Source organism: Lissotriton helveticus, chromosome 5_1 (genome assembly GCF_964261635.1).
Source record: "Lissotriton helveticus chromosome 5_1, aLisHel1.1, whole genome shotgun sequence".
Classification (NCBI taxonomy): Eukaryota; Metazoa; Chordata; class Amphibia; order Caudata; family Salamandridae; genus Lissotriton; species Lissotriton helveticus.
In genome coordinates this window covers 1,052,195,058-1,052,218,279 of record NC_136065.1, presented here as the reverse complement: position 1 = coordinate 1,052,218,279, position 23,222 = coordinate 1,052,195,058, and positions in this window count along the sequence as shown.

Genomic DNA, 23,222 nt, shown 5'->3' with positions numbered 1-23,222 from the left:
GGTACTCAATGTGAGGGAAGGCTGGCAATTGGAGGTGGGGAAGTGAAAGAAAGAATACAGAAGTATGGCACATAGTGGAATGGCCGCGTTAGTGTCAAGTGATAGTATTTCTACTGTACAGGTGACTTACACTTGGTAACAGGAGCAGGTAAGTATATTTTACATAGCATGAGGAACATTGATAAATAAAATAACAATTCATACTGGCTTTAGGCAACAGGTTGATAATATATTCCTTAGTCTGGCAGGGGTTGAAGTGGGATTTCTATGATGATATAAACATGTCACAATAAAGGACTCAAGAACATAGGCAGTAATTAGAAGTATTAAACCACGTAACATCATGCTTGATTGTATGTGCAAACCAGTCAGTCTAATACTGCTGATGATGTATCCAATTCTCTCATTGCATGATGAACCAAATCCTGTCACAGTAATTCTGTGCAATACGTAGGACATGCATACAATAGAGCCACATTGTGACCAATTGTTCACATAATTCACTGTGCCGTAGATATGATATAAACGGGTACTCCATAATCATAATGCAGGTATTGAAGGGTAGTGATATACCCCCTCCATTCTTCAGCTGAGTTGAGCCCTTCTTCTATTGTATTAACCCTGTCTATCCAGCGGCATTCATTACGTTGTAGTATCTGTGAAATGTCACCTCCTCTCTTAGGCAGGGTGGCAATGTCAATTACTTGCCACTATATCTCCTCCGCAGTGTGTTTTTTGTTGCTATAATGAGACATGAGGGGGACATTTGTAACAGATTTCCGTATGCGATTGCGATGTTGGTTAATACGGGCTTTGACAGGTTGTTGTGTTTGTCCAATATAAGGGATGTCACATGGACACCGTATGAAATACACAACATTCTGTGTGTTACAGGTAGAGAAATATTGTAAATTGTGTGTGACATTACCATGTTCAAATGTGTTGGTGTTAAATGTGAAATTGCATGAAACACAGTTTCCACATTTGTGGTGCCCTTTCATTTGAGGTAGAGCCCATGCAGTAACTAGTGTATTGGTTATGTGTGTGTGTGTGTGTATGTCTGTTGCTGACCTGACAAGATGATCTTTAATGTTTTCCCTCATTTGTAAGCAAACAGAGATGTGGCTATTGTGGGATCAATACTTTTAATTATGTTCCAGTTTCTTGTGATCAGGCTGCGGACTTGGCTGGTGTGGGTGCCAAATGTTGTGACACATACAATTTTGTTAAGATTAGGTGTGTCTTTAGTTTTGAGAAGCTCTTCTCTGGGACAATGCCAGGCACGCTTTAAGGACATTTTCACTAGTCTGTTGGGGTAACCTCTTCTGACCAGTTTGGTTTTAAGTATCTCAGCCTCTCGCATATAATCTGCTTTGGTGTGTGCAGTTGCGTTGTACCCTAAGGAATTGGCCAAAGGCAGCCCATCCCTTAATGCACGGGGTGTTGGCTTCGGTATGAGAGGAGAATGTTTTTTTCGGGTGGGTTTCTGTGGAGGGAAGTGTAAAGTGTCCCATTGTCATGGTTGATGTTAAGCACCAAGAATTCTATGGTAGACTTGTGTACTGTGGATGTAAATGTAAGATGGGTCTGTATAGTGTTGAGGTAAGTGACGTAGTTGTTAAAGTCAGTCTCGCTGCCTGTCCAAATCAAAAAATGTCATCAACATACCGCTTCCAACACTTAATGTTGGAGCGGTACATATTGTTGTCGTTGAGGGAAATTTTTTGCTCCACATGGTCCTTGTAGATATTTGCTAGATTAGGTGCAAAAACGGCTCCCATGCTGTACCGGAGCACTGCTGGTAGTAATTTCCAGCTGACAGGAAGTAGTTGCTCTGTAGAGCAATGTGCAATAGTGTGATAATAAAACCCGTGGGTACCTGAATGGGTCTGTGCCTGGTTTCCAGCAGTTTTTTTTATAACCTCCATACCAGGCCCTGTGGCTAACCCCTTTCAGGCACCCAACCCTGCGTAACACATGGTCTTCAGCTTTCCTCGGCAGGAAGGTGGTGAACACCCCACATGCAGGCAACCCGGGAGGGGGCACACAGCCCCCCACCCAGGCCATTTACAGCCCTGGGAACCCCATCCCGGGGGGGCCCATCCATATAGTAAATGAAGAAGGGGCACCCAGCCTCCTCCCTGGGCTGATTTTGGTCCTGGGGCCCCTTCCTCCCAGAGCTTGGACACCATAAAATGAGGAGGATTGGGACAATCTGGCCCCTTACCCACCCCAACTTGGCTCTGGGAACCCCATCCCAGAGGTTCTCTAGATTTTTCATTTAGGAGGGGAGCTCATGGCCTCGTGGAGTGGTGTGGTTCACTGGTTAGAGGCGGCAGACCCGGAAGCAGAGGACGGCTCAGGACCAGGGTTCTATCCCTGACGTGGCAGGGTCGTGGACCAGGGTCAGCGGACTCGATAATTCTCGCCTCGGTGCCTACTCTAACCAGGGATCACACTCGGCAACTCTGGGCATTAGCTTGCCTCATCTCCACAACGGCCCCCCACATACGCCGGGGATGCCTGGTTTCCCCTTGGAGATTCCCAGTAGGGACCATCTCACAGGGAAAGCCAGGACGGGTTCCCCAGCGGTCTACAGAGCAGAGATACTCCTTCGGGAGTCGATTCTAGCGCTTTAAGAAAGCCACAATTAATTTAATTAATACATGACCCCATCACCCAGGGCCTGGCTAATCAAAAATTTGAAGGGGGCTGTGCTGCCTTTGACATTTTTGGCCCAGGAGGCCCCATCCCCAGGGCCTGGCCATTCAATGATGGGGCCCTGGTCCCACCCAGAGACCCCAGGATCTTTTTTGGGGGGCAGCAAGGGGAGCCCCAATGCCTCCGCAGTCTCTGCAGGTTTCCCACCTCCAGTGGAAGCTGTCATTGTTCTCGCATGCGGGCAGCCTAAAAAAATGCTTTCCATGCATGAGAAAGCAATTCTTTCACCTGCTTCCCTGCACGATTGATAGCATGCAGGGTAACAGATGTAAAGTCCGCTCCAAGTGGGCAAGAGCATTTTTCTTGTTCCACTTGTCACATGGCGGGAGCTTTAAACTGCTCCCACCAAATGAGAGCAAACAGAGATTTCCCTCCTCACACAGGTCCAGGCAGGGAAACCACTATGTCCCAGGGGTAGGCACCCTGGGACTGGGGGGATGGAGCCCAGAGTGCTCAGGGAGGGTGGGCAGCATGACCTCCCCTTCCTTTCCATGGCACGGATGGGCCCCGGGTGATGAGGTTCCTGGGGCCAAAATCGGCCCGGGGGCACATTTCATAAAATGTATTTCCCTGGGACCTGGCCTACCCGGGGGGGGGGGGAATAAAAAACAAAATAAAAAACAACCTGCGTGAATTTGCCGCAAAATATATATATATTTTTTTATATTGTTAGTGAGCCCCAGCGGGATCCAAGTGGGGCCCAACCACCTTTTTCTCAGCCCTTAGCTGACAAATCACTCCAAAACTTTTCAGACAGCAGCTGAAGTGACTGGATACTAGTTTTGAAAATGTCATGAAGATTCGTCAAAGTAAAAATGTTTTTTTATTTTTTTTGTAAACTTGTCTTTTAATTTTCCTTGCTATTTATTTCTGAATTTCTAGATCATGGAAGTCCAAAAAGGGTTCTATTAGATCAAGCCCAGGAGTTTGTGAAAGAAGTGAGTGACCAATTTCGGCCTAACATTTGTATAATGCAATACTATTTCCTATTTTGCTGTCCAAATATAACCTCTGATGATTACTTTTCATCCCCAATCCTATTGAGAACAATTGTTTTTATGAACATTAAAATTAAGCTTGGACATATGTACAACATATACATTTTTAACTCTTTTTTCAGTTACCACAATGTTACATAAGTCAGCAGCAAGTTACCAACATTGAAGAAAGTATATCCTCCTGTTCCAGTTCATTTCACCGATGTCTCAAATATGACATGAACTAGTTGTATGAAGCTCGAGAGATTCACACATTTTTAACTGACAACTTTAAGGTAAATACTCACAATACGACTACTCGACGAAGTTAAAAAGTAACGGGTATAAGTACTTAAGGGGTTTACGGTAGCAAATAATCTCACATTCACACTTGTATGGATAGGTCTGATACAGGGTAGATCTCTGTATAACTAAAGGATGATTAGGTATTAGGATGGCATACAGAGCTCCCAACCTTCTTACTTTTATTCTTTAAGGGTTTCAAATTGGGGACGAATATTAGGCTGTGCAGTAGTGGTTGACGGTGTTGCTCCACTGGTACTTGGGCCTCCTCATGAAGCAGGAGGAGCCTCTCTCAATCTCCTTAACTCTTCCCTTGCAAAGTTGACCAGATTCCTAGTCTGCAAGTGCTTCTGCATACTTGTGGTTCCACACCAGTCCTCTTTATTGGGGTCTCCTCTTGAAAGCAGTCTTGCATATACGGCAAGTAACTTTTCTTGCATTCACCTTTTTTAAGACTTGTGAAAATTCATTTCAAAACATTCAATAAATACGGTGTCACTATGCATTGTGTCAAATGCTTTATTAAAAATATGCAGCAAATGTTCCCGTTAATTGTTATTAACGTCTTTACAAGAGAATTTGAAAGGAGAAAGTAGGAGATGAATAACAGAGGTAGGACGTTATATCTCAAACTGCAAAAATTGATAAAAAGGGTGGACCAAAGTCTGCATGTACAATGCCAGTGGAAGCGTTTCAGGCACACAGCAAACATTTAAAAAAATATAAATATTGTCAAGTGTTTCTTTGACTTGTAATGTTTGACCTCATTTAGTCAAATCTAATTTTAAACACTAATTTTCTTTTTTGTTTTGCAGATTAACTACAATACTTCTTTTGGACTCCATATTATATGTTGTTTATTATATTGTTTTGTTAGTTATAGTTCTAGTTATTTATTGTATTGTTATCTTTTAGTTATAGTTCCAGTTATTGTTTTAATAAAAGTTAATTAAAAAAGTACATACATCTGTTTTTTTTTGTGGGGGTAGTAGTCATCAATAGAAATTATATTTATAATTTGAAGTATAATTCTGAGGCTAACTCATTAGCAACATAGTGTGGTGAACTTTTAACCTCTGTGCTCACGTAAGTTTTTCTTGAACTGTTACTATAGTAACAGGCAGAAAGCCGTTTGGGGGTAGGGTTAAAAGTTACTGGCTGTACAAAAACCGTTATATTTACCCAGGATCTTCTACATCACAGAAAAGAAAGCAAAGTAAAACAAAACACTGTGTACCAGATTTCCAACCCCCTTGCATCACTTTCGCGTCCAACCCCCCTACAACATTACAAGTATGTAGGCTTCAATGACCCCCCTCAAGCCCCGGGGAAGCACCACCCCCTGAAATTTGTATATTACGGGACACAAACTGCGTAGCCTATGTTTATATTTATTCACATGCCACCTTGCGTGATGTACCACTAGGATGCAGGGGGCCTTCAGCCCCAGGAGCCGCAGCGTCAACCTGGCCGAGACCCGGGATAAAAGCTGAAAGAACAGAACCAGAGCCTAAATATCCCGAACCCGCTGTTCGGATTCAAAAACCCAAAACTGCACTGAGTCCAGAACCGCTCCGATGAAGAGGAGATTCTGAGAGGAGCACTAATTAATTACTAAATTAATTTAATTTAAATTAAATTAAAAAAAAATTAATAAATAATTACTAAAAAAGATAGATAGATAGATATATGCAAAGAGCTCCACCCGATACTCCCAATCATTCAGAAGGACGAACACGGACCCAAAAGACTTTGTACAAGGTTTTTTATTCTGTGAATACACCCAGCACCACCACCGTGATGCGTTTCGGCCTTCAGGAGGCCTTGATCATATATTACCTACTGGCGGTCGCAAGTAGGTAGTTATAGTTAGGACCTATTTTCCATAGGAAATCCACAACATTCTATTTGGAATAACTTTGGCGCCAGTTGACGAATCTTCGCAAAATTTTCAAAACTTATGGCCCGCTCCGGTCGCTCCTATCCTGAAAGTCTCGGGGTGATTCGTCAAGCGGGGGCCGAGAAAAAAGGGGGGTCCCAAAACGTGTTTTCCCCATGCAATTTTCCATAGGAACCTTTAATCGCAGCTACAGCCCGAACTGCTGAACGGAATTACACCAAATTTGGCAAAGAGGTTTTCCTTGGTTCACACTCGTTCACACTCGTGCCTTTTGGTTAAATGGTGTAAATCTGTTCAGTACTTTTTTAGATATTAAAGGAAAAAAATACATATATATCTGGTCGGAGCCTAACAACACATCTCATCATGAGATCTGATTGGCTGTTAGCACTTCATCCAAGAAGTGTTGGCAGCCATCTTGGGACCAATATACATGATAGCACCTAATGAAATAGCGTAGCAGTTTATAAAAGGTTTTAAGACTTTAGTTACATTATAAATCATTTGTTGATGGTACCATACTCATTTTAGGAATTGTGGTGTGTTCTAAGGTGATTTTTACCATGTGAAAAAGCCTTCTGCTGGAATATCATGAATCATGTTTGAGAGAAAACTATTTTCTCATGCTTTTCCCACAGAGGTTTGGAAGGTGATCTATAAGCTAATCTGGGAGCATATTTTCTGTAAATACACATTATCTTTCTCAGTCATGTGAGAATGAAGTGTGACATTCTCAGTAAAACATGTACATCCAACAAGGGCAGAGACTGCCAGTTGATTCCTTTGTGTTCTACTGCAGCTTCCCAGAGTGTTCTAAAGAACAACTAGAGTGCTAACAGCCTTACTTATGACAAAAGTATACCACACCTGAAGCCATCTTGATTGGAATAAAGTTTTAACTCTTAAAACATTTAATTTAAAAAGGAACAAAATGAGGGGCTTCATGTTGCCATAGAAAGTATGATTAGTGCTGCAGAAAGAAAACCTAGGGCACATTTTGACTTCTCAAATCCTCTTCTATTTCATTACAAAATTCCAACATGCAGACTCAAACATGCACTTTGAATACCAGCAGCAGACTTCCCTGGTGAGCAGTAGTTTTACTACAGTGGTCTAATGAGCAACTAGAGTGCTAACATTCAGAGTTTATGGCAAATGTGTGACACATCTGAATACCTTCTTGATGGAACCAAAGTAAAACACTGAAAGTATTTCCAACTGAGGAAACTGTAGTAAATGAGGAAATTAGGAAACTTCATAACAAATCAGTCTCCCAAGATGGCCACCAGAGACAAAAGAGCCCAAATGTAGCACAAATATCACCCAGATGTAGCCCAAGTATAGCCCAATGACAGAATGTCCCAGAGTGTTCTAAAGAACAACTAGAGCGCTACCAGTCATACTTATGAGAAAAGAATGGAACACCTGAAGCCATCTTGATTGGAATAAAGTGGTAACACTTAAAACATTTACTTTGCAAAGGAACAAAATGAGGGGCTTCATTTTGCCATAGTAATTATGATTAGTGCTGCAGAAAGAAAAATTAGGGCACATTTTGACTTCTCAAATCCTCTTCTATTTCATTAAAAAATTCTAACATGCAGACTGAAGCATGCACTTTGAATACCAGCAGCAGACTTCCCTGGCGAACAGTAGCTTTACTACAGTGATCTAATGAGCAACTAGAGTGCTAACATTCTGAATTCATGGTATATGTGTGACAGATCTGAATTCCCTCTTGATGGAACCATAGTAAACAAGCATTGAAAATGAAATAGGTCTCGCCCTCGATTAAGTTAAAGCAATTCTGTTTGTAATTAGGTGGCTTTTTAGCTTTGCTTTCATCAGTGTTTTTCAAACTTTCATTTATATTTGTATTTATGTAGATATGCAGATTATGTATATGTTCATATATGTATGTATATATACACATACATATATATAAATGCATATATATATGTGCGTATGTGTGCATGTAGAGAGAGGTAGAGAGGCTAGAGGTGTAGAGGTAGAGGTGTAAAGGTAGAGGTAGAGAGTAGTAGAGAGAGGTAGAGAGTGAGTAATAGAGAGTAGAGAGTAGAGAGTGAGTAGTAGAGAGTAGTAGAGAGAGTAGCAGAGAGTGAGTAGCAGAGAGTGAGTAGTAGAGAGTAGTAGAGTGAGTAGTAGAGAAAGAGTAGTAGAGAGTGAGTAGTGGAGAGTAGTAGAGTGAGTAGTAGAGAGTAGTAGAGAGTGAGTAGTAGACAATAGTAGAGAGTAGTAGAGAGTAGTAGAGAGTGAGTAGTAGAGAGTGAGTAGCAGAGAGAGTAGCAGAGAGAGTAGTAGAGAGTGAGCAATAGAGAGTAATAGAGAGCGAGTAGTAGAGAGTGAGTAGTGGAGAGTGAGTAGTAGAGAGTAGTAGAGAGCGAGTAGTAGAGAGTGAGTAGTAGAGAGTGAATAGTAGAGAGTGAGTAGTAGACAATTAGTAGTAGAGATATAGTAGTAGAGAGTAGTAGAGAGTGAGTAGTAAAGAGAGTAGTAGAGAGTGATTAGTAGAGAATAGTAGAGACAGAGTAGTAGAGAGTGACTAGTAGAGAGTAGTAGAGTGAATAGCCGATTGAGTAGTAGAGTGCGTAGTAGAGATTAGTAGAGAGTGAGTAGTAGAGAGAGAAGAGAGTGAGTAGTATAGAGTGAGTAGTAGAGACAGAGTAGTAGAGAGAGAGTAGTAGAGAGTAGAAGAGAGTAAGTAGAAGAGAGTGAGTAGTAGAGAGAGAGTAGCCAAGATTGAGGAAGCCAGTACAATTGGACTGATCAAGACATCACGCCCGGGACCTTAGACACTGCCTAGAATTGAGAAGGTGCATTTCCACTTTAAGCCCTGATGGAGAACGAAACGCGTTGGCAGGAATCTAAAGCTTTTTTTGATACTGAACATAAAATAAAGGAACTTAAGTAAAAGTGATTTTCTATCTTTTGGACTCTATTATTACGTGCACGCCGATAAATTTGCAAGTAGATAGAGAGAGTAGTAGAGAGCAGTAGAGTAGTAGAGAGTGAGAAGTAGAGAGTGAGTAGTAGACAGTAGTGGAGTAGTAGAGAGTGAGTAGTAGAGAATAGTAGAGAGTGAGTAGTAGAGTGAGTAGTAGAGAGTAGTAGAGAGTGAGTAGTAGAGTGTGTAGTAGAGAGTAGTAAAGAATGAGTAGTAGAGTGAGTAGTAGAGAGTAGTAGAGCGTGAGTAGTAGGGTGAGTAGTAGAGAGTAGTAGAGAGCGAGTAGTAGAGAGCAAGTAGTGTAGAGTGTGTAGTAGAGAGTGAGTAGTAGAGAGTAGTAGAGAGTGAGTAGTAGAGAGTGAGTAGTAGAGAGAGCAGTAGAGAAGTAGAGTAGAAGAGAGTGAGTAATAGTGTGAGTAGTAGAGAGCGAGTAGTAGAGAGTGAGTAGTGGAGAGTGAATAGTAGAGACTAGTAGAGAGCGAGTAGTAGAGAGTGAGTAGTAGAGAGTGAGTAGTAGAGAGTAGTAGAGAGTGAGTAGTAGAGAGCAGTAGAGTGAGTAGTAGAGAGTGAGTAGTAGAGAGAGAGTAGTAGAGAGTACTAGAGAGTGAGTAGTAGAGAGTGAGTGGTAGAGAGTAGTTGATAGTAGTAGAGTGAGTAGTGGAGAGTATTAGAGAGTGAGTAGTAGAGAGAGTAGTAGAGTAGTAGAGAGTGAGTAGTAGAGCGTGAGTAGTAGAGAGAGTAGTAGAGTAGTAGAGAGCGAGTAGTAGAGAGCGAGTAGTAGAGAGTGAGTAGTGGAGAGTGAGTAGTAGAGAGTTGTAGAGAGCAGGTAGTAGAGAGTGAGTAGTAGAGAGATAGTAGTAGAAAGTAGTAGAGTGGGCAGTAGAGAGTGAGTAGTAGAGAGAGAATAGTAGAGAGTGGTAGAGAGTGTGTAGTAGAGTGTGAGTGTAGAGAGTAGTAGAGTGAGTAGTAGAGAGTGAGTAGTAGAGTGATTGGTAGTAGAGAGTAGTAGAGAGTGAGTAGTAGAGAGTGAGTAGTAGAGAGAGAGTAGTAGAGAGTAGAGAGTGAGTAGTAGTGTGAGTAGTAGAGAGCAAGTAGTAGAGAGTAAGTAGTGGAGAGTGAGTAGAAGAGACTAGTAGAGAGCAAGTAGTAGAGAGTGAGTAGTAGAGACTGATTAGTAGAGAGTGAGTAGTAGAGTGAGTAGTAGAGACTTAGTAGAGACTGAGTAGTAGAGAGTACTAGAGAGTGAGTAGTAGAGAGTAGCTGAGAGTAGTAGAGTGAGTAGTGGAGAGTATTAGAGAGTGAGTAGTAGAGAGATTACTAGAGTAGTAGAGACTGAGCAGTAGAGAGTGAGTAGTAGAGAGAGTAGTAGAGTAGTAGAGAGTGAGTAGTAGAGAGCAGTAGAGAGCAAGTAGTGGAGAGAGCGTAGTAGAGAGTAGTAGAGAGTAGTAGTAGAGAGCGAGTAGTAGAGAGTGAGTAGTAGAGAGTGAGTAGTAGAGAGTGAGTAGTAGAGAGTGAATAGTAGAGAGTGAGTAGTAGAGAGATAGTAGTAGAGAGTAGTAGAGTAGGTAGTAGAGAGTGAGTAGTAGAGAGTAGTAGAGAGCAGAAGAGAGTGAGTAGTGGAGAGTGAGTAGTAGAGAGTAGTAGAGAGCGAGTAGTAGAGAGTGAATAGTAGAGAGTGAGTAGTAGAGAGATAGTAGTAGAGAGTAGTAGAGTGAGTAGTAGAGAGAGAGTAGTAGAGAGTGGTAGAGAGTGAGTAGTAGGGTTTGAGTGGTAGGGAGTAGTAGAGAGTAGTAGAGTGAGTAGTAGAGAGTGAGTAGTAGAGAGTAGTAGAGAGTAGTAGAGAGTGAGTAGTAGAGAGTGAGTAGTAGAGAGAGAGTAGTAGAGAGTGAGTAGTAGAGAGTGAATAGTGGAGAGTAGTAGATAGATAGTAGTCGAGAGTAGTAGTAGAGAGTGAGTAGTAGAGAGTAGTAGAGAAATAGAGAGTAGTAGAGTGAGTAGTAGAGAGTAGTAGAGAGTGAGTAGTAGAGAGAGTAGTAGAGAGTGAGTAGTAGATTAGTAGAGAGTAGTCAGTCAGTGTCAGTTAGTCAGTGTCAGTGTCAGTCAGTGTCAATCAGTGTCAGTCAATCAGTGTCAGTCAGTGTCAGTCAATCAGTGTCAGTCAATCAGTGAGTGTGTCAGTCAGTCAGTGTCAGCCAGAGCAGCTCTGCTGACCTGGTCCTCTGGCTCTAAAGCAGCTCTGCTGACCTTGTTCCCTGGCTCTAAAGCAGTTCTACTGACCTGGTTCTCTCCCTCTAAAGGAGCTCTGCTGACCTGATGTCTCTGGCTCGACAGCAGGTCTGCTGACCTGGTTCTCTGACTTTAGAGCAGCTCTGCAGACCTAGTTCTTAGGCTATAGAGCAGCTCTGCTATTCTGGTTCTCTGGCTCTACAAAAGCTCTGCTGGCCTGGTTCTCTGGCTCTAAAGCAGTTCTGCTAACCCGGTTCTATGGTTCCAAAGCAGTTCTGCTGACATGGTTCTCTGGCTCTAGAGCAGATCTGCTGACCTGGTTCTCTCCCTCTAGAGCAGCTCTGCTGACCTGGTTCTCTCCCTCTAAAGCAGCTCTACTGATCTGGTTTCTCTGGCTCTAGAGCAGCTCTGCTGATATGGTTCTTAGGCTCTAGATCAGCTCTGCTGACCTGGTTCTCTGGCTCTAAAGCAGCTCTGCTGACCTGGTTCTCTGGCTCTAAAGCAGCTCTGATGACCTGATTCAATGGCTCTACTGCAGCTCTGCTGGTCTGGTTCTCTGGCTCTAAAGCAGCTCTGCTGACCTGGTTTTCTCCCTCTAAAGCAGCTCTGCTGACCTGTTTTCTCTGGCTCTACAGCAGCTCTGCTGACCTGGTTCTCTGGCTCTAGAGCAGCTCTGCTGACCTAGTTCTTAGGTTCTAGAGCAGCTCTGCTGACCTGGTTCTCTGGCTCTACAACAGCTCTGCTGGCCTGGTTCTCTGGCTCTAAAGCAGCTCTGCTGACCCAGTTCTATAGCTCTAAAGCAGTTCTGCTGACCTGGTTATCAGGCTCTACAACAGCTCTGCTGACCTGGTTTCTCTGGCTCTACAGCAGCTCTGCTGACCTGGTTCTCTGGCTCTAGAGCAGCTCTGCTGACCTGGTTCTCTGGCTCTAAAGCAGCTCTGCTGACCTGGTTCTCTCCCTCTAAATCAGCTCTGCTGACCTGGTTCTCTACCTCTAAAGCAGCTCTGCTGACCTGGTTCAAAGGCTCTAAAGCAGCTCTGCTGGCCTGGTTCGCTGGCTCTAGAGCAGCTCTGCTTTCCTGGGTCTCTGACTCTAGAGCAGCTCTGCTGATATGGGTCTCTGGCTCTACAATGGCTCTGCTGACCTGGTTCTCTGGCTCTAAAGCATCTCTGCTGACCTGGTTTTTTTGGCTTTACAGCAGCTCTGCTGACCTTGTTCTATGGCTCTAAAGCAGCTCTGCTGACCTGGGTCTCTGGCTCCACAACGGCTCTGCAGACCTGGTGAGGTGTGGCGCCGTGGCCAGGGCGACTGACGCTGGAATCTGGGGACCACGGTTCGATCCCCGGCTCCGGCGGCAGGTTAGCCCAGCACCATGTGACTCTGGGCAATAGCTCGCTTAATCTTCCCGACGGCCCCCAGCGCCTAGAGACCCTTACGGGTGATTGTGCGCTTTACAAATGTGGACTTTACTTTACTTTTACTGGTTCTCTGGCTCTAAAGCAGCTCTGCTGACCTGTTCTAGGGCTCTAAAGCAGCTCTGTCCACTCCTACAATCATCCTGACAGAAGCATGTCCTTATCTAATCACTCTGCTGAAACATAAGTGCTTATAAACGTATCCTGTTGTCAAACTACTAGCACTCTAGGAACACAGTCACTGTCTATGCACTTGCAGAATGACTTAGGCATTGAGACAAGCAGTGGTACAGTCAAATTTGCACAATATATGCGGTCCCTTAACCCCTTGCAGACTACTGAGTCAGTCCTTTTGAGTCAATCCTGCAAAAGACCAGGTAATAGTCATGCTTGTCTGGAATCACATTGTGAGTCTGTGTCCTCTCCTACAATCATCCTGACAGAAGCATGTCCTTATCTAATCACCCTGCTGAAAAATAACCGCTTATAAAGTTATCCTGCGGTCACCTACTAGCACTCTAGGAACATAGTCACTGTCTATGCACTTGCAGAATGACTCAGGCATTGAAACAAGCAGTGGTACAGTCAAATGTGCACAATGTATGTGGTGCCGTAACCCCTTGCAGACTACTGGGTAAGTCCTGCAAAAGTCCAGGTAATAGTCATGCTTGTCTGGAATCACACTGAGTCTGTGTCCACTCCTACAATCATCCTGACAGAAGCATGTCCTTATCTAATCACTCTGCTGAAACGTAAGCGCTTATAAGCGTATCCTGCTGTCAACTACTAGCACTCTATGTACCCAGTCACTGTCTACGCACTTGCAGAAGGACTCAAGCATTGAGACAAGCAGTGGCACAGTCAAATGTGCACAATGTATATGGTCCTTTAACCCTTTGCAGACTACTGAGTCAGTCCTGCAAAAGTCCAGGTAATAGTCATGCTTGTCTGGAATCACACTGTGAGTCTGTGTCCACTCCTACAATCATCCCGACAGAAGCATGTTCTTATCTAATCATTCTGCTGAAACATAAGCGCTTATAAACATATCGTGCTGGCAACTACTAGCACTCTAGGAACCCAGTCACTGTCTATGCACTTGCAGAATGACTCAGGCATTGAGACTAGCCGTGGTACAGTGAAATGTGCACAATGTATGCGGTCCCTTAACCCCTTGCAGACTACTGGGTAAGTCCTGCAAAAGTCCAGGTAATAGTCATGCTTGTCTGGAATCACACTGTGAGTCTGAGTCCACTCCTACAATCCATATTTACAAGGAGAGGAAAAGTCACCCTGCATGGCTTTTCCTCTCCTTGAAAATATGACCAATTCAAACGCAGCACTTTGCGTTGAAGGGCGTTCCATGGGTGTTGCTGTGTCTGTTCCCACACAACACCCATTGAATAACACATCTCAAGACTTATGAGAAAGTGTAAATCTGTAGATACGTGTGAATGGTGCGCCACCCTAGAGGTGGTGTAGCGAGGCACAACAAGGAGAAATGTTTTCATTTCTCCTCGTTTTTTCCTCTTTTAATGCATGTAGCATTCCACAGCACACATTGAAAGAGGAAAATGCCTTTAGTTATTGTTTTTGTGCAGGAAGTAGTCCCTTCCTGCACAAAAAAAATCTCCCCATGTCACAGATATTCTTGCACCATGGTGCAAGGGTGCCTGTGTCGCTGCATGGCTGAAGTTTGTGTGCTAGTGCAGAGGGTGCGACATATTCATATAAATATGTCACATCCCTGTGCTTCAGAAGTGCCACAGCGTGTTGCAGCTAAAGGGTTTGCAGTGTCACGCTGCAGCACTTCCTCATAGATCTGCCCCTATAAATTCACCATACAGTACTAATGCATTCTTTCAGTCAATCATGCTCTACACATACATTCAACCAAACTTTCAGACATTACCATGCAATTATAGTTCTTTTTTTAAACCAGATAAGGTAGTTCTGAACTTTTTGTTTTTCTTCTGTTTTTTGTTTTCTACATTTTTTGTCGTTTATTAACAATTTTGAACTTTGTTTGTGTTTTTTTGTAAAATTTAACAAAAAAGGAACTAAGTAAACAGTTAGCTTTTGGAATTCAACATCATTCCAAAAACAAAAAAATAAAACAAATTTGCATTTGTGGTTCTGTTGAGCTGCACAAATAGCTTCCACTGACTGTTCACCATAACAGATGATGGTTTTGCACTTAGTGCAGTGCTGCTGCAGAATAGCAAATGCTGGGCGAATGTCTACTGGTGATGCTGAAGTGGACGCTCCGGAGGTGCTAGCAATGCCTGGTGGTGGATTTTTTGCTGCACGCCTTATTTCTTCTCGTGCCAGATTCTTCGGGTGAATGGTCGGTAGATGTTTATACATACTCGCTGTTCCACAGGAGTATTTCTTGTCACTGCTTCGCGACAGGACCCTGTCACACAGCAAGCATGTGACTTTTCTTCTCCGGCAGGAAAGGTAAAAAAATTCCATACCACTGATTCAGACCTCTGCTTGGGTGGATCTTCCTCCAAGATAACTTCATCTGAAGAATGATGAGGAGCTTGAAAACCAGATGCCGTTTCTCTAATGCAATTTTTTAAAAACACCAAAAAATTTCCAAAACCAGCTCTGGAAGAAGAAGAGATGTCTCATCAACTGCTCCAAACAAAATAATTAAGATGGGTGGGGTCCTTCAATAGTTATAGTGGGAAATGTTATGAACCAATCAAATCTTTTTTTTGGAGGTCACATGGGACCGCACACCGTGCGATCACGAAGCGCGCACCCGACGCGACTACGTAAAAATATATTTAAAAATAATATAAGTTTATTACAAGCAGAAATATATTATTTTTATGAGTACCTTAGATAATCTTTTGCCCTAATATGTACATTAAAGACACGTACATATCATTTTAGAACATAAAAAATGTCACAGAAGTCGCGCACCCAGCGCGCCCCAGCACATATATGACGTCACGTGCGGCCCGCCACCACGCAAGCGTTGCATACCGTAATACGCATGTGTCGCGAATGCGCGGGAGCAGGTGTAGCGGACAAGTCACATACCAGTCGCGCAAACCACGTAACATTGTACGTTTCTGACGTAACTGAAAAAAACACACACTTGTCGCTCACCATACGCGGATCCTTAACGACTTTTCCAAAATGGCAGCTAGAATACGCGGACCCGCTGCAGTAGGTACACTTTGGGTGCGCAACTCCCAAAAATAATTTGAAATTTTTTTTTTTAAAGAAAATTATATAAATATATTAAAATACCAAAAAAAAACAAAATAATAAAAAAATTCAGTTTTAAATTTATTGTAATTTTGTTTTTTTGCAATTTTCAGAAAAATATATAATGTTTAATAAATAGAATATTTATAAATAAACAATTAAAAAACTAGAAATTCAGTACAAAAAAATAAAATAACTACTATTGCACTTAAAATTTAGCATTTAAAAAACCTTTGAAATTCACTGAAAAAACTATAGGTTTCAAAGACGTTATAGTTAGAAATTAGCATTTAAAAAACCTTTGAAATTCACTGAAAAAACCATAGGTTTCATGAGTGTTATAGTTAGCTGGACATTTCACTCGTACAAAACCATAGAAATTTCTCCGCTATAGTTAATTGTGTTAACTATAACTTGCGCGCCTGCAATGCACTGCTGATGATGTCACATATTACATCATTCATGACATGGTCAGTGACATCACTGATGACATCACTGATAACATCACTGATGACACCACTAATGACATCATCCAAGTGACAATCTGATAACCCTCATCACACACTAGTATAACCTTTAATCACTCACTGTAAAATACAGAGTACCATATTTGAAAGCATTGACACACACATACCAGTTACTACATACGCACTCACTGATTCCTAAGTCTACACACACAACTGTCCATTCACCCACAGATTCACTTGTACATGCAGTCAATGATCAATGGTAACAATATCAAATGTACTCATACCCCTATATAGACATTGCCACGCCAGCAGTCATCCTAGTCAGTTATGCAGTGATGCTACTCACTCATGAAAAGAATCAGTCACACTTACATTTACTCATCTACACAGTTATACATACACATAGTAAATCATAGTTACTATGTTAAAAAATCACTATTACAATTATACACTCATTCATACAGTTACTCTCACTATCACTGACTCTTACATATACTTATTTATATACACCAACTCTCATATACAATGCCTTTTATTTTTCTACTTCATTGGAGATGTACCACTGACACATATATTCACTTACCAACACACAAATACACACACTCAGACACCCAAACAACTGTTTCCATAAACACTCCTAAACCCAAAAGTCTAGACAATTAACCACTCACACATCTATGCATAGAGTTACAACTCCACCACCCAACCACAGATATACTCATTCTCCCTTACAAATACTCGGCCAACTAATCAATAACTAATATAGACACTCATGTAGTTAGTGATCAATTGATGTAGCAGGTTATACAACAACAGAGACAGTGATACACACTTTCACATAGTTTGGTTACTAACCCATATATTTAGTGAGACACATTTAATTACTCATTTCAACAAACAGTCAGACAGCTACTAAATCCTCCATCCAGAAAGTTATATATCGACTCAATCTTCAATACAGATTGGTATATATATATATATATATATATAATAGATATTTAAATTTCAAACAAAACCACATTCACTGGATGATGTCATCAGTGATGTTATTTGAGATCCCCGACGATATTGTGGGGTCTCTGCAGCACTGGGGGCCTTAATCTCACATGTAATTTAGGCGCGGGAGGGCACAGAGATGTTTCGCAGCCTAGGGGCTCAACACGTCCCTGGGTATTGTTTACTAATTGTTCTGGGGGCTTCGAGGCAAACTCAAGTCCGGGGATCGTCACCCTCCGGGGCTTTACTTAAATATGCAAGTCCCTGAAGCTTCAGTTGCCCTAGGCAGTGCCTTATTGGTTTTGTAATCACACGGGCAGTACTCATGGTGTTATGGCTATTCTGCAGTTTCGTAGATCACGTCTGGGGGGCTAGTCTCTTTCTGTAAAAACAGAAGCTGCCAGGAATGCTCTCTCCAGGGATCTACAGCACATGCAAGACTTGCGACTTTTTAAAAAACGCTTAAAGACGCATCTGTTTAGTCAGCTCATCTAAATGGCTCTTGCTTGCTCCATCCCAGCTACTCTAGAGTATTTGTGCGCGACACAAGTTCTTTATAACATACATTACATAAAGTGATACACTCATAGAACCCTTGCAGTTGTAGAATTCCGCAAGCCTCATTTATGTAATAGTCTGTTGGTTTATATTTGGTAGGTGCACCGCAAAATTACAAATGTTTTCCCTCATAACCTCCTATAAACAGCCGATTTTTTCAATAAACTACAGACAAGTGTTGTCAGAAAAAGAAGACCCATACACTCACTTATTTATTGGTAAAATAAATAACCTTTATTAAAAGAACACAAATAAATGGAAACAAAACTTTATTCGAACAAACAGCAGTATAACATGAAATAAGTGGGTGGGAGTCCTCCGGAAGCAGCATACAAAACCTGCAAGACAAAAAAGAAACATAAGTATGTGTGCCATGTCCAAGAGAAAAAGAAAGGTAGTCAGAATGAAAGGAAGATAGTGAGAATGGGACAGAGAGGGAGTGGGTGAAAGGGAGAAGGGGAGGGAGAGTCAAAAGAACAGAGGGAGGAGGAGACAGAGCGTCAGCCTACTGCACTCAGCCCTCACTGTTTACCTCCCTCACCCGTGTGTCTAGGACGCTGGGGTCCGCGAGAAACAGTGCGGTCCAGCAAGTCCTTAAAATGAAACAGATATGAATGAGGCCAGAGATTACATTATTATCTATGGCAACACCGCTTGCCTGCATCAGTGCACCCAGGCTGCTGCACCCCAGCCCCTTCCCTCGCACTGTGCTCAATTACAGCTCCTGCGCATTGAGGCTTCACTGCTCACCTGCCACCACCGGTGTGTCCAACGACGTGCCGATGCAAGCTCCGACTCCGGGGTGCCTCTGTCAGGGTGGCACAGCAGGTCTCCGGCCGGTCGGGTACGGTGTCTTGATACCACGATGGAAGGCGTCAGAATGCCCAGAGCATCGTCACGGGGTGAGCACCCGCTCCGCCCATTTTGGCGCAAGCATCTCAGTGTCTGAAAAGGGAGAAATAATATAATGCTGGAAACGTCTTTAGGTAAATGAAGGTTTATTTCAAGCTTAATAGAGAAAACCAGTTGAGTGCATCCTTCCTTCTTGAAGTACGATCTACCAACTGTCAGTGGTAATCGTTGTTCAAAGAGGACTTGGAGTGCACGATAATAGACAAGGTTAAATAATAAAATGTTATGCCAATGTTTACATACAAAGGAACTGAGCGCATGCTAGAAGCATAATGTGTACGTGTAATGCAGTGGCACAAGCCTGTGTGCATGTACACTTAGGGGCCCATTAGGATGGCGGGCGGCAATGTAAAACGGGACTGCCCGACATAAGGGTGGCGGTCCTGTGGGGGCCATTAGGTAGCGCCCGCCACAATAGCGGGCACATCCCGCATTTTTAACATTGCGGCGGACGGTGCTAAAAGCACCGCCCGCCGCAATGCTAAAAATGCACATTGTGCACTTCAATGCACAACGTGACAGGCACCCTATGGTGCCTGTCACGTTGTACAGTGAAGTGCAGGGAGGTACCATAGGTACCACCCAAGTGCACCTCCACCCCCCTGGAGTCCCTGGGGGCCTGCAACGGGCCCCCAGGGACATAGTAATATGGCGGGGGGAAATGGGTGGCGGGCCGGGAAGGATGTTGTGCAGATCGCCACAGCCCGCATGGCGGTGGCGATCTGCCCGACATTTTAATGGGGCCCTTAGTAATTAGCTCACTACAGTGTTCCAAAAGGCAATGCCACGTGTCTGTAGGGCAGCGGTGCCCCCTGGCTCAGGTCTACAGTACGGTCCAACAGGTCCTTAAAATGAGACAGAGATGTGACTGAATGAGGTCAGAGAACACATCATTACGCAAGGCAACATCACTTGTTTGCACCTGCGCACCTAGGCTGATGCACTCCACCCCTCCCGCAGCACCGCGCTCAATTCCAGCCCCTGTGCACCCAGGCCCCACTGCTCACCTACTATCATTGTTGTGTGTCCAAACAATGATGGGCAGCAGTGTTCACAATTCATATGTAGTGTTGATTGCCAAGATGGTGTACACCTCACGTATCCCTCTTTTTTATTGCACCCTGTGATGTGCGAGGTAGATGCGGCCATATCACCTGAGGCATTGTGGAAGAACTGGGACATGTGGTGTCATAGTTATCCTATTTATACGTACGCAAAGGGGGCTGGGCTTGCGTACGCTAGGCCAGCGTAGGGTTGTGAATCATTTTTCCGGGGACCTGGCCGTTGTTCAGTTCCTGCCTGGCCAGGAAGTGTACTTATGTGTGTTTCTGTTGCAGTTTTGACCTCGCAGAATGCGCAATTTACATTTATGTAGCATGTACCAGGAGGGCGGCAACTATCGCTAATGAGATGCTCTTCGAAAACATTGAATGGACAACATCACATGTCGTTGTCAAGGTTGTGGATATGTACAGACACGCATGTCAATGCTGTGCTGTTTTATTTAAAGTGTTGTTATCGTGAAGTGCACACATGTGAATGTGCTCAGATGGAGGGAGGATCAGCAGTGAGGCTACGTCATACATAGTGATAACGCTCAATACAGTCAAGCAATGAATGTCAAACGTGAATCTGAAAGTCTCACATATGACACACTACTATACTGGTAAAGCCTGACAACAGAGCATACTGCAACTCAAATCTACACATTAGTCTTTGCTGTTTGTCACATGTGATCTAGGGTGTATACTCTGCCCGTGGCTGATGATACCCCTTCGAGCCACCAATACCCAGGCCGAAAGGCAGCACAATAATGTGCACACACACACACACCAGGGGCATCATGTAACACACATTTGTTTTTTGATGTAACGTTTCAGATGCATTGCCATCACGTCGAAGGCTAATGTACAGACCATGAATATTGATCAAGATGTTCGTTGCATGTTGTGTGTAGTATAAGATATGTGTACATAGCAAAAAAATATTTTTAAAAAGCTCTCTAAGCAGAAGGGGTGTGTCTCATCAAACGCTGTAGAGAGAATGACTAAAATGGGTGGGGTCCTCCAACTGTACAATGAGAAATGTTATGAACTAATCAAATGCTTTTTTTTAAGGTCACATGGCAATCGCGCATCGAGCGCAAGGAGGCCACACCCGACACGATTTTGAGAAAATATATTTATCATAATATAAGTTTATTACAGTTAGAATTGTTTAAAATATTTTAGATTATTGCTTGCTCTCATATACACTTTAAAGTTATTTAGATATAGTTTTGAGACATAAACAAAATGAGGGAATGGCGTACCCAGTGCAACACCATACGTTTATGACATAACACAGGGCCTGGCAGCATGCACTCGTCGCATACGCAACACGCAGTGGGCACAACCCCATACGTACATGATGTAACGTGTGGCTTGGTACTGCGTATCCATCGGATACCAAAGTAGCAGCTGGGTCGACCTCATACTTATATGATGTTAAGCGGGACGCGGTGCCATGAACCTGTTGGATACGAAATGCGCATCATTTACGAGTTTAGCAATATGGCGGATAGGATTTGCATGGTGATGGAGCTTGGTACACTACCGGTATGGGACTGCAGTTTTCTCCACAAAAAAAATAAGATATACATATTTTTTGGGGAAGATATAAAACATTACATACATTTTTTAGTTAAAAAAAGGATAAGAGAGTTCCAAAATATTACAAAAAAATAAGAAAAAAAATATAGGTTGTATAAATATTAAAATATGAAATTAACATTAAAAAACATTCCAAATTCACTGAAAAAAACATAGGTTTTACAGACGTTATAGTTAGGAATTAGCATTTAAAAAAAACTTTGAAATTCACAAAAAAAACATAGGTTTCAGGGATAGTTAGTTAGACATTTCACTCATATAAAACCAGAAAAATGTGCCTGTTATAGTTAGTTGAGCTAACTATAACTCACGCGCCCGCAATGCACTGCTGACGATGTCACTTATTACATCACTCATGACATGGTCAGTAACATCACTGATGACATCACTCATGACATCTCAAATGATATCACTGATGACATCATCCAGTGAATGTGTGTTTCTGTAAAGTTTAAATATTTTTCATATATTTCTATGCCAAGGTGTATTGAAGAATAAATGCATTTACAAGTGCCTGAAGGGATTATTTAGTAGGTGCGTGACTGACTGTATAAGTGAGTGATTGAACGTGTCTTACTGAATGCATGGGTTAGTGACTAAACTGTGTGAAATTCTGTATTAGTCTCTCAGTTGGTGTATAAGCAACTGTGTCCTCAGCAATAAATGATGACATTTGATTGTGGGCTCTCTTTAACAGGCAACTTTTGGGTTTGGATCTGTATATATATCAAATCAATAACATTGCAAATGATATAATTGATGAGATTTCTGATTGTGGGGGTGCAAGTTATATCAGCACAGTAAATTATAAGTGCTGAATTTCACGTTTTTTTATTTCTTTATTTTAAATTGTATTTTAACTGATATTTTTACTGAACTATAGCCTCCTCTTAGTGTTCATTTTTTCCAATGAATTTATAGCTTTTTTATTTTTAATATAAATTAAGATCTTATTACCAGACCTAACTATAACATCACTGTAACCTTTCTTTTTTTCAGTGAATTTTTGAGTTTTTTTAACGTAAAGTAAGAGCTGATTATCTTCCCCAACTATGACATCACTATACCTTTGATTTTTCTGTGAATTTCTAGGGTTTGTTAACGCCCAGTATGATCTTACTACAATGCAATGCAATGTGCAATAGTGAGCTCAGGGACCCTAGGAAACGTTATTGGACATATATTAAGAGTCAGTATCATCGTTCTCTTTTAACCAGGTTTAGGTTTAATTGTATCCATTGGGAACTATTTGTCACTAGGGGCTTTCCCAGACGGGTGCTGTAATGCCTTGTTCTTGTGATAATTTTTCGGAACAAGACCTCTTACATTTTATTTTTTTGCTGTGATTTTTATTGCAACCAGTGGAAAAATATATTCCCCCATTGTTAAAGCATTGTAAATTTGCACAAGTGAAACTAGCCATTACCATAAGCCATTCCGCTTAGGTAAGTATATGCTAGGAGCGCCAGTGTCACAGGATATACAACTTCACCAAGGTCATTGCCATGGCTAAAAACCACCATCCGCAGTGTGTCATGGGGGTGCGTGTGTGAAGTCATGCAAAAGTGCTGTTTGTCGATATAGCGGGGAGAGGCAATGTCTAGGTCAGCATGGTTGTCACCGCTGTCCACAGCCCTTGGACGGTGGGATGGTGGGCAGTCGTACAGAATGTGGGGTGCATCACAGTGAAGTTTCATTCTGCATTCCCACACCCCATGGTCCAGGTTGTCGAGGAGTTCTGTCCAGTCCTCCTCATCAAACTGTATATGCAAATTGATCTGCCAGAATATGCGCAGGCATTGTGATTGGGGTAGAGATTTATCATAAGGTTGTACAGGCCTGACATTAATCAGTGGAACAGGTCCAACATCAGCAAATAGGCAACTATGGGGAAGGAAATAAT